The sequence below is a fragment of the Lates calcarifer genome, linkage group LG20 (assembly GCF_001640805.2).
Source record: "Lates calcarifer isolate ASB-BC8 linkage group LG20, TLL_Latcal_v3, whole genome shotgun sequence".
NCBI classification, from domain to species: Eukaryota; Metazoa; Chordata; class Actinopteri; family Centropomidae; genus Lates; species Lates calcarifer.
This window is the reverse complement of record NC_066852.1, coordinates 1,608,970-1,621,175: the sequence shown is the minus strand read 5'-3', so window position 1 is coordinate 1,621,175 and position 12,206 is coordinate 1,608,970.

Below are 12,206 nucleotides of genomic sequence, written 5' to 3'. Positions count from 1 at the left end.
TCATTACTTACACTGGAGTTGCATCAACAGGGAGTCTCTTTGCAGCCATTACAGACAGGAGAACAATTACAGCGATCAACTGTGTTCACATGTGCAAAACCTGAACTTTAGGACTTGAACAGTTTGAAATTAGTCATTTCCGGTGCTTTGAAAGCAAATGCCACAATATATATTTTTACATGTGTGTGTATTTTCTGCAGCACAGCCCTCCCTGAACAACAACACCACTAACTACCCTGACCCACTAGACCCCACCCCCACCCCTACCCTCACCTCTACCCCCCTCCCAAAAAACCTAGACTCTTTGTCACCGTGGTGATTGGTAGACTAAACAGCGTGCAATATTCACCAGATCCACAACCCGCTGGATCATTACAAACATTAAGACGATACAAAAGGAAACAAAACTCGTGACCCCGCCCCAACCATGTGCCACCCCCCCACCACCACCACCACCACTCGGCCTCTCACACTCTCTATTTTAAGTGCACGGTCACGTGGACATGCAATTACACACACACACACAGACACACACACTAACTGAAGTCTATATTCTTAACATTCTTCGGCCAGTAAACAAACGGGTCGGACAGATGCATCAACCCCCGGCAGACAGACAGATTCTGAAGGCTGGGAATGTTTACACGGTCCTGTCGCCCTACGAGGCCTCATCCAGAGCCGCCGAGGACTCAGACAGAGGAGAGAAACACTGAGAGACAATACCCGTCAAGTCACGAATTAACTGATGCAGCTTCTGATAAAACTGTAAGGAATGGCTCACAAGGAAACTGACACTCAACGACAATCACACTCATGCAAGAACCACTCGTTTGGAGTTAAAGTAAGCTACAGAAATCAACAAAAATAAAATAAATAAAATGTAAAATTTCAGCCATTTATTGTTTTCTGTCTGATAACCCCCTGCTCCTGACTCTCCAGGGGGCCGGGGGGGGGCACAACCCCCAAAGCCCGAGCATTCCTGCAGCAGTGAGGCATTTCCAGGTCCTGGTAACGTGCAGGATTCGATCCATCACATTCTGCACCATAAGTCACCTTACAGCCGCTGATATTCACACTGTACCACCGGTCCTGTTCACACCTGAACCATCTCTCAGATCTGGTTTCCAGTTTTCATTTTTTAACCGCGGTGTCATCAAGGTTTTGGGTGTTTCCATTCAGTTTTGCCCTCAAAATTCAGGTAAGATTCAAACTTGTGACCCCCGAGTTTCCAAGCAAGCATCTTAACAGCCTGCGCCGTTTTATCTGATTCCGGGTTGGAGTCCTGAACGTGCTGGCCCATAACCCAGAGATCGATGGACCACAAACAACATGGCGTCATGGTTTGTGGTCATTTGATGAGGCCTTTCGTCTGGGTGTGCTGCTCCTCTGTAGGAGGTCTTTTACACATCTGTGTCATTGTGTCATTATCCATCCAGTGGTTTAGACAGATTATACAGGTGAATGTGCTGTTAATGTGCAACCTTTTTCTACTTTAAGAGCTGATTAGCATCTTCTCTGAGTAGTGAGAGGACTGTAAATTTGTTCAGTAGTGTAATGTTGCAACTGTGAAGCTGTGGCACTGCAAAACCTTTTAGGGATGAGACCATTGTTCACATCCCGTCTTCTGCCCACCAGGGTCTTTCCTAAACCATCACCACACAGATAGATCAATAACACAAACTTATACAAGATCAGAAAACACTCCTATCCATACAAGTTGTTTGACAAAATAGCCTCAAGTCAAATCCAACTTTCTAGCTTTTCCAGAGCTTCCCACATCTCACACTCTCAGTGGATGGAGTTTCCTCAGTTGTCTTTACAGAAGTGTGGGAGTTTGGTCACATGACAACAGGTGGCTGCATACAAAGAGAAGACAGTAACATCTTTCACTCCTGGTTGATGATTTTTATGTTTGGTTTTGGTCAAAAATACAATCTGTTATCGTGTAATCCATATACTGAAGTCACATGATGACAACTGAGCAAACTCTGCTTGTTGATGAAAATCATGAGATGCAGTTGAAAACCTGAGGAGAAATGCAGTAGGTAGACCTTGAGTTAAGATTACTGGGTCAAGCTTTTGTTTCCAAAGGCAAAAATGAACTTTCACATTCAAGTCATATTGACTGTTTTGCAAGACCATGAGAAAAAAAATAGTTAATGTATGAGGACTTGTTGTCTGGGTCACTTGGATGGATAGTTTTGCTGCCCCCCTCTGGATAAGATAAGATAAAGTAACACTTAGTGGATCCCCAGGAGATAGTTTAAATAGCAGGCTGCTGTTCCCCCAAAAGGAGAGCGTCTGAGTTTATCATGAACTTTCTTTGCCTTTTCTGAGCCACGGCCATGCGTTAAATTGGCACCAAACTCTTTAATTTATCTGCCTTCAATGAAGATTTCGGGGTCGAGTTGACCCTGAGCACAGAGCAGATTTTGCGTGCAGCACTTGGACGATTCGTGGGACGGAGTAAAAAAAAAAAAAACCCAGCCAGCAGACATGTTGGAGTCCCCGCGGCCCCGGATACGAATGAGCTGACCGCATTCTACCGTGACTCCACATCAGTCAAAAAGATATACGCCACTTCCTCCACACACACACACACACACACACTCAGAAAAAGCCTCCATCCCCGTCTCCATCAGTCAAGTCCTGTGGCCGATGAACTTCCATCGTCTCCAAGGTTGATAACAAGCCTCTTAAGCTTGGCGGCTAATCAAGCTCAAAGGAGGGAGAGAAGGAGAGATAGTGGAGGAGAACAAGAGCTCTGCCTGTGGATATGGTGATGTCTCTCTCTCTCCCTCCCTTTCCTCTTCATTTTCAATTTTCCCTTATCTCCCTCTCTCCACAGGGGGAGGCGGAGGGAGGCCTAATAGCTCGTGAGGGGGGCTGTGGACTCTCTCCACATACCAGTCATTTACTTTAACTGAAGAGAAGAGAGAGAGAGAGAGAAAGAGGGGGGAAAAAAGAGAGAAATGTCTTGATAAATCATCCAGGGTCACAGGGCTTCCATGTTCCCCTGAGTTACGGAGATAGTGTGTGAAGAAAAAAATGAAAGAAAAATGAAAGAAAAACCAACAACAATCTGTCTCAGATGTCCGTCTCCTCTTTGATGTCTGTCCCATTAGACAAACATCATGAAGCTGAAATAAACAGAAACAAGTGGCTGCTGCTGCTGCTGCTCTTTGGAGGCTGCACTCAGGTTCAACTTCTGTTACCGGACTTCCTCCACTCGCTCTAACGAGTCCTGCCTGCTGTGGAAAAATGGGTTTAGGTTTAATTTTGACCACCGTGGAGTGGAGTATTTCTGATTCAGAGGTTCAAGTCACTCCGTCTGCAATGCTCACTCACATCTCTGCACGGAAGATTAATACAATACATGGTGGAGATGTTTGGGCCTCTTTTTTGTCGTATGATCAATGACTGTGTTGGAAAATGGCTGGGAGGTATGATAGCAGGGTTGTTATCACTCTCAAAGCTTTCTCTTTCTTGCTGTTTTTCTTATTCTTTCACAACTCTTTGTTATATTTCACTCGGTTATGTCTAATCATTTCTTATAAACAAGAGCACATTATCACCATAAATCGAATGACAGTGAGGGAACTGGGAGCGGCAAGCTTACCAGCAATTAACAGAACATGAATGAATCAAGAGCAGCTATGCTAGTGGTGGTGGTTGTGCTAAAGCTGAGTTAAATGGTTCGTTCCATTTACATCGGAAGTCGGACGTCTGAACCATGTTCCAGTTGAGGAGTCAGAAAAACAAGGAATGGCTTTAATGTTCTCGCTCTTTTGGAGAATCCAAACAAATATGGACTCCACCTGAAGAACACCTCAGAGGAGGTTAAAACGTCTTAAACGTCATATCTTTGATTTTCATTGCGTAAAAAACGTTTCAATTATGTTTGTCATTCCATAGACAATACATGACTTTCCAAGTTGGAAATCCAACCTCCGGGGACGTTCCTCTAAAGTACGTCTAAAGCTGGTGGAATCTCATAGATAAATATAAACTCTTTATTTTAAATTAAAACTTTGATCTGATGGTGGTGCTAGATGAAGGCGACGGTATAAAAAGTACTGACAGGACTCCAGGTTCAAAACTAAGACGATCATCAAAGGTAAAACTCGTTAACCAAACTTAGTTGTGTGTTTTTGCTTTTTTTTTTTGAAATGCACAATTTGAGTTTTTATCTTTATTAGTCACTGTTCACTACACTGGTCATGTACATTACTCTGAATTCACCTCACCTGTTTCATTAACGTGGGGCAGTGTGTTCTGCCTTTGTAGCTGCAGGTGTTGCAGAGGAAAAACAGTGACTGATTGTTTTTGTAATTCCACCTGGTCACCTGTAGAGGCTCACATTAGAGATATATATTGTAGTTTCTCTCCCTGTCTCGTTGCTCTTTCTCCTCTTCTTCCTCTCATCTCTTTCCCACGAGTCTCTTACCTCATCTCCTCTCCTCCCTGTGCCCCCTCCTCCTCCTCCTCTCCTCAGCTCTTGTCATCTCTCCGTCTCAAATCACCTCCTCTAACCCTCGTCCCATTCAGCCTCTCCTCCAGCTCTGCTTTCTGCTCGTCGTCCTTTTAACTACTTTTCCCAGAAGCAGGAGGGCAGTCTCCTCTTTTTCTTTTTCAAGGAGTCGGATTGTTATCACTGTACATAAAAATGCAAGAGGTAAAACAGGAGATTCGTCTCTACTGTTTATCGCTCTCACAAAAAGTTTCTCATATTCATATTCAGAGTAACAGATTATAAATGAATACATTTCATGTGCAGATATACTGCGGCTGACAATGTACAGTTTTTTTGTGCGATTAATTCAAACGTCAATTTATTTTTTAAAAGTTGTTGTTTTTGTTCAGTATTTCCTCACAGAACGCGAATGTTACGCAACGAAAAAAGATTAATTTGTGATCTGAGCGAATCACACAGGCTGCCAGAGGCTGCTCCTGGTCAAAAGATCCTGGTAGTTGATCCCCTGCCTCCCCAAACGTGGTGGTCACCTCCCCAACAGGACCTCAAACTGTCCCACAAACATCCTGAAAAATACCTCCACAACTGGCCGCGGTGCAGCTTCAGCTTCTGTGTATTCGTGGGCGAGTATGTCGCATTTTCCCGGTCTATATTTGCATTGCGCTGTGTGTGAAAAGGCCTTTAGAACAACAATCTGAGCCTGTCAGTGGCAAAAACAAGCACTTTAGTGGACTTTCTTGGACAACATCGAAGCAGGTGTTCCTTCTCTGCCCCTCTGTGTGTCAATACAACCACAATGAAACCGTATCCTCTGCGGGTCGACAGAATTGTTGGTCACTACGAGATATTTCTTGTCCTTGAAACTGATGTGAAGGCTCCCAGCTTTAAGGCTTTTCACATTCTTTTCCCAGGTGACTCACGGTGAACGGAGCGTAGTTCAGCTTTGAGATCACCGGTGTTAGACAGTCTGTGGTTTACCAACAGCGAGGAGGTGAAGAGGTCACGGCGTCAGAAAGTGGAGAAATAAAAGTGAAGAAGACTGTGAAGAGTGTGTCTAGCTCTCTATCTGCCTCCCTCTCTCCCCCCTCCTGGCTCTCTAACGTCACTCCTGCAGAGCAGATAACACCGAGCCTGGCTGTCAGCGGACGCCATGTCTGTTGCACTGTTGGCACACACCGACAGTCGAGGAGGATTAATATATCAGTTCATCCATTATGGGGCCAATATTGTCCTTTTGATTGGAGCGTAATCAGATAGCTCTGACCAGTGCCAGTACAGCTGGAAATGCCCTGCAGAGAGAGGACTGTAGTCTGACTGTCTAAACCACCACTGACCACATTAGCTACCAACAGTAAATATAATGTGTCTCCAGTTGATTCAGCAGGGGATCAGAGTCAACAGGCAGCTCAGACGATAACAAGCTACATCTGTTAAAACCCATATTACAGGAAAGTACATTTATATGGAACCTCGTCTCCTTGAAATGATGTTTATATACTACTAATCTGAGGGCTTTGAGGGAAATGTAATGCTGCCTGGATTATGTTTGGTGCTGACGTGTTTTCCAATGAACGGTTGGAGAGGAAGGTGAACTTTGGTACCGAAGACCGAGGTTCACAACGTCCTCGACAACCTCTGTAGTCTCATTTAGACACTCGTTAGCAACCGCCTTTTTTAAGACGCGTAAAAGCCTAAAAAATCACAAGTGGGGTATTTCTGATGTATTTCGTAGAATAAAATGTGAAAATGTCTTCAGCTTGTGTTAAAACCACAGACCTTATTTTAGACATTTAACCAGAAACACACTGACTCTGGGATGAAAGAACCAGGAGCGCTAAAATGCTAACACCACTCTGCTCTGATTAACTGAACTTTAATCTTCAGTTTAATCCTTAAAACCTTTAACAGCTCTGACAGCAAGTGTTACAAAAAAGGACCAATAACTGAAGATATGAAATTGAGCTTTTCATAGGATATGTACGAATGAAAGTTAAAGGTTATAAAGGTTATAAACACACACACACACACTTGGTCCTTGTATGCATTCCTCGGGACACACACACACACACTCCCATCCTCTGCAGGAAGACTGAAATAGAGGCGACATTATACCATTAAGGCGGTCACTAATCATGCTCGACCTTTTTCCTCCACGTCTTAATGTGTCTCAGCTAAACCCCCATTAGTGGAACCACCAACCCCCTCAATGTACACACACACGACCCCCCCCACCCCAAATCCCTCGACATGAGTTAAAACCTCAAATTTATTCTATGTTTCTGTAACAAAAAATCTCCAAATCTGACCTCTACTTACAAATCTGACCCTGATCAGGCCCTACTTAAGCCCCCCCAGGAAAGCTGAGGAACCCGGTGCCCCCCTCCCTCACCCAGAAACATACCCCTGCACTTAACATTCAACAGCATCTCTGGAGTAATTTCTCTGAAACTGCAGCCTCTTAAAAAGCTCAAGGTGTTAGATATTGTCAAGGCTTAACACAGGAGGTGGAGGGGAGCAAAGGAGGTGTGTGTGTGTGTGTGTGTGTGTGGGGGGGGGGGTGTGTTAAATAGAGACGAAAAGAAGCAATAAAACAGCCAAGAAGTAGTGAAGAATCTCAGCAGACGAACATAAGAAGGTGAAGGTTCAGGGCGAGTGGAGAAATGTTCGTTTATTTACTCTTCATCCTAAAGCATAAACTGATAATAAGTCACTCAGCGGGGGCTTTTGGATCTCCTTCCAGCCGTTTTACAGTAAAGGATTATGGGTCATTAAAAAGAGGAACTGGATCAAAACAATGTGTTGCGATGAAAAATGGAGACGCCTCCCAGACACGATGTAGCAATCGCGCTGAAAACGCACTGCACTTCCGTGAATAAAATATACAGGCACGCTCTCGGACGCTCTGACACTCAGCCAAGCTCTGACATGTATCCCACGATTCCTTGGGTCCCATTACCAGTTGCTTTTCTTGTAAACATCAGCTGTGCAGAGGACAGCGGGGTGAGGGGGGACACGGTGTTAAATCCTCCAGAGGTTGAACCCCGCAGAGAGACATTTTTCTTCTGAGCTTCACCTTGTGCTGAAAAGTAAATGTTTAAGCGAGCTGCGATAAACAGCCCTAAATCATCATTGTGAGCCGTGAGCGCACACCTTATGGGGAAATGGAGGAATTCTGGGGAATAAAAGTTGTCCCTTGGCTGTATCTCTGGGTGTATCAGAAGCGTGACAGAGCTGAGGAGTGCGTGGACACAGATAGAGACGTGAGGTAACGCACTCCAAAAACAGATTTTTGTTTAAAGGTTGGAGTTGCCAGCTTCCTGGCCGCCGTCCCTGTCGATGTTTCTGATCATGCCAAGATAGGACGGCAGGTCAACGCATCCCTCAGCCTGCAGGCTCTGCACCCTTAATCCCGGGCGGCACAGATAGAAGCAGTGGAAAATTGGTTGGAAATTTATTTTGAAAGCGCACATCTGTGGGAAACACTATCTTCGCCCGATTCATAATGAAAACAAATGCCTGTCTTTGCTTGGGATGTAAACACGGATTAGGCTTTTTTATTTAACAATATATTTGCTTGTCTCCCCCTCCCACCTCTGTCTTCCTGAAACCAAAACAAATCATTAATGTAATCGCAGTTTTTCCAGCAGGACGGCGGCTGGGTGGCCGGGAGGTTAAATGCCAGTAGGAAATAGAGAGCCAGACGTTTCTCTAGAAAAGGATTTGACCTGACGTTGCCTCTGAAGGTCACGGCAAATTTTACACAGAAATTTAGGGATGGCATTGCTGTATCATGAGAAATGACTGATGGGATGCTGTGGTTATATACACAGATGAATACGCAGCGAGAGAGAATTTCAAGCATTAAAATGATGTTTTTAATGAGAACAAAGGAGGGGGAGTATTCACATCGGCCCTGTTTGTCTTTTAAAACTACATATTAAAACTTGTACTCCTCCTGTTTTCAGTGTGGATCTTGACTGAGCTGGAGAAGGAAGAAAAGCTTCAATGACACCACCCACAGAATACTAAAATATCCACCTCACCTCTGCCAAACCCTTGTGAAGTCACAGTAACCTTGATCTTTGACCTTTGACCACCAAAATCTAACCAGTTTATCCTTGAGTCCAAGTGAACATTTGAGTCAAATCTGAAGGGATTCCTCTGAGGCCTTGCTGAGATATCACCTTCACGAAACTGTGACAATTCAAAAACAAAATGCCTCCATTTTTTTCTTTTCGCTGTTTTCGGGCGGCACAGAACAGGACACAGAAACACGAAGATGTGGGCTCTTAGCAGGGTGTTTCTTGCTCATCTATTTTCATGTTTGCTGGGCGAAGATAGCTAGCTATGACTAGCTTTATTCACCTTAGCTGGGCAGCACAGAAAAGGACTGTGCTATCTCACAGGGATCCTGTGCTGTTTACACCCGATGAAACAGACGATTTTTAAGTAATTTATCATTTTCCCTGTGTTAACATAAAACAAAAATAAAAAAATACTAGTTATTTGTTTTCTGATTTTATTCCAAAAACCAGAAAACGGCTCGTTTTTTTGTTTCCAGTTTCTTATTCTGAGATGAAAAACTGGAAAAGGCTTGTCATCTGTAGACAGACCTTTGTGTCTCTGCCATAAAATCAGGTTGGCTGATGCTTTCAAATGACACTTTACTTTCAAAAATGAGGTGATTATTATTATTATTATTATTATAGTTTCTTTACATTTTTTCTTTTTTTTTTTTTTTAAGAAAAACTCCTTTCACCCACTGTCTCACCTCACATACAGAGGACCGACACACCCACTGTGGATTATCCGACTCTATGGACAGTGCAGGGCACAGGCGAGCCCTCACCCCCCCACCCTCAACCCTTTTCCCCAACACAACCCCCCTCCCCACTCCCCACCATCCTCCCCCTCAGTATCTCTCAGCTCCCAGGAAGCTGCCGGGCTTGGCTGGAGCCAGAGTTCTGCCCCATCCATCATCCTTATCAGGGAGAGTCTGGCTGCACTGAGGAAGAAGAAGAAGAAGAAGAAGAAGAAGAAGAGGGAAGAGAAGAACAAGAAGAAGGAGGAGGAGAAGAAGAAGATGCTCTGGAATTAAAAGAAGAGTCTGTATTTTTACCAGATGAAATAACAAAGATGAAAACCCTGTTCGATGCACTAAGAGAGGAGGCAGTGGAGCAGGATGGGGGTGAGGTGGAGGGGGTGGGGAGGTGGAGGGGTCGGCCAGTGACAAGCCCTGATACAAACAATAACAACAGGCACCATCCAGCCACATCAAAGCCCCCCATTTAGATTTGGGGTTTTTGGCTGGTTGGGGCGGGGGGTGGGGGTGTATGTGTGGATGGGGATGAGGGTGAGGATGGGTGCAGTTACAGTCGCTCATCAAAGCCCCGGCAGCGCTCTGACCCCGCACCAGGGCGGTTCGGAACATCTTTTACAACTCTGTTTGAAATAAACACGACACAGCGAACAACACAAAGACATGAGAGGAGGAATGTCCAAAGCCACGGCGCTCCGGTCCTGATAAAGAGTTTACGGCCGGAGCAGACGGCGCTGTGACTTACTGTCGCTGATCAGCTGTGTGTCCTCAGATGTCCGAGGAAGCGTTAACACAGTTTGAGAACACTTTCACTATCAAAGCAAAGACTGAGGACGAGCTGAACCGTCTGATTATGTAGCAGAAATAACTTTATACTAAATTATAATGCGGCTAAAAAAAGATGATAGCTACACAAATATGTTGGGTGGATGCAAAGGTGTAGAAAATGATGCAGTGCACAAATTCAATCTGGATATTTCACTCCACAATTTGATACAGCTTCAGTTAATTTGTGAAACAATTAATTTTGACTTGTGTTATCATACCTGAGAGGAAAGTGTTGAAATCTTTAAACTTCAAACTTCTGCCTCTTCAGCCTGACTTTTGATTAAGAATGGTTCATTACTTAGTTTACTCGACTTATTTTATCTTCATCCTTTTATTTATTTATTTTTTATTTTATTTATCTGCTTATCTATTATTTATCTTAACCCATTTTTAGCACAGTTTTAATTAACTCTGATTTTATGGTTAAAATTCTATTTTACTGTTTTTTATGTTCAGCATTTTATTTGTTTTGTCTTTTATAATTTGTTCTGTGAAGCACTTTGAACTACACTAACCTGTATAAAAGGTGCTCTACAAATAAAGTTTGATTGATTCATTGATTATTACACACAAAGTTTTTTTTTTTTTTACCTACTTGACAGGAAAGTAAAGTGGAATACTGATTCTGAAGAGGTCTGTATTTTATTCTGCGGGACAGGTTTAATTTGCAAGTGATAGTTACAAGTCTCATCACTTGTTTCAGCTCCTCAGAGTTGCTTTAGCAGCAGCAAAGCAGCTTTAGCATCAAACAAAACCAGATTAAAAATCAAGCTCCTGAGGGTAAATGAGGTAAAGTGAATTTAAAGATGATTTTTTAAGAAATGAGTAAAATATAATCTGTGTTTTGTGCCCTCCTGATTCTGTAGAGATACTGTAATGCAGGCACCATCTACCCCTCCACCTCCACCACCACCAGCAGCGCCAGAGGGAAACATAAACTCATTCATCTTGATGATCACAAAAAACAAGAGCAATCCATCTCGTTGGAGATGAATGGGCTTCTCCAGGGGCTGCAAACGTAATAAAAGTGACTCTCTAATGGAGTATAGTTGTATTAGGGCTCGCTTATAAAAGCCATAAGGCCATTGTCAGACAGGCAGGGAAATACAGCGTCATTACAGCGCCGCACAGACGTGGATCAGTCTCTGATAACATTAAAGCAAAGCTTCCTTTGTGTGGCGGCGGTCTGCTCTCCACCACTGTAACTGGTTTTGGCGTGAGCCAGACGAGCAGCAGCTTTGAAGCTGCAGCGCGTCGCAGCCGCCGAGGCTCAGCTGATGTCGCAGAGCTGTGCAGCTGACAGGATGAGTGTGGGCTGTTTGAACTGGAGGTGCTGCCCGCTGCGTGATGTAATTAAAGCTACATCCGAGGAGGGTCTGACAGAGTGGAGTAAAGAGGCACTATTACAGGCGATTAAAGGGCCATGCCAGAGTTCATGCATGTTTTATTGATTTACTATCAAGAGTTGAAGTATATAGTTTGGCCTGAGGGAACAGCCTGACTGAACTAAATACGGTGGCCATTTTAGGACATCTCAGACTCAGAAGGCTCAACATCATCACAGCTTTTAGCAGTTTTATGCTCTACAACCCAGTTTGTCAGAGTTTCACCTTCAGCTGAATGCTCCTGTTTACCTGCCTACAGCTAGCATATTAGCATGTACATTAGCAACTCCTGAACGTACATATACAGATGTTTAGCTCCTAGCATTTGGCTTGTTAGCATGTTTAGCACACTTTAAGCGCTCGTGTCTTTCTGTACACCAACACCAACATTAGTAATAAACCCTGTTTAAAACCGTCCTTCAAAGATGTCGATACAAAAATGTTGAGGAAATGATGTAATTTAAAAAAAGATTTAAGGGTTGAGACCTTCTTCATTTATAAACGTGTGTTTTTGCCTACAAGTCTTTATACGTTTGATAAACTCTCTAAAATGACTCCAAAATAAAAAGAGCACTTTCATTTACATGTATTTGTTTTTTTAGCTTGTCATTTCATCCAGTGTATTTCCATCCACGACATTTGACTGAACCCTCCATTTGCTGCGTTGCACTTTTGCAATGACAGCTTGATTTACTTTGTG